Source organism: Protomyctophum bolini, assembly GCF_963924005.1.
Source record: "Protomyctophum bolini genome assembly, chromosome: 13".
Taxonomy (NCBI): domain Eukaryota; kingdom Metazoa; phylum Chordata; class Actinopteri; order Myctophiformes; family Myctophidae; genus Protomyctophum; species Protomyctophum bolini.
In genome coordinates, this window is record NC_137874.1 from 41,316,302 (window position 1) to 41,316,994 (window position 693).

The following is a 693-nucleotide window of genomic DNA, read 5'->3' on the forward strand; positions in this document are numbered from 1 at the left end:
GTACGTACGTGTGTACGTACGTGCGTACAGGCGTGTGTGATCCGTCATGATCCCCCAGCATGTGGTTTAATAATATGTGGCATTACATGGGAGGTATTAGCATGCTCAATACCGCACACACACACACACCCACACACACACACACACACACACACACACACACACACCCCATGGTGATTCTGAAGAGGATTTTCGAGTGCTCAGCGAAGACATTTCTGTACAAATGTCTTCTAAATCCAAAAAAACAAATGTTATAATATTGTTGCTGTGGGACTAACCTCGCGTGCGTGCGTGCGTGCGTGCGTGCGAGCGTGCGTTTGTGTTCTTGTACAAATCCTGACAGTTTTCTGAAAACACTATGTCAGTCGTTCTCAAACATTTTCATGTCAAGGACCTGCAAAAATATATGTAATTGGCCGCCGACCCCCATCTGAGAATATGTTGTTCCAGGGACCTCCCGGAAAGCAAAGACATGAGTTAAAAACGTTCGCTGTGAAAGAATATATATTCGAAGATTTGTGCGCCACATTTTCAAAAATAGCAGACCTATACAAGCATGTAATGAGCTTGTAGATCTTCTATTTTTCAAGTATAAATAACATAATGCTTACAACACCAAAACAGGGCCCAAAATGGGTTATATACAAAAAAACTGGGATCAGTCCAGTTTCAGAGAAACTCGGGGAGTTTCTG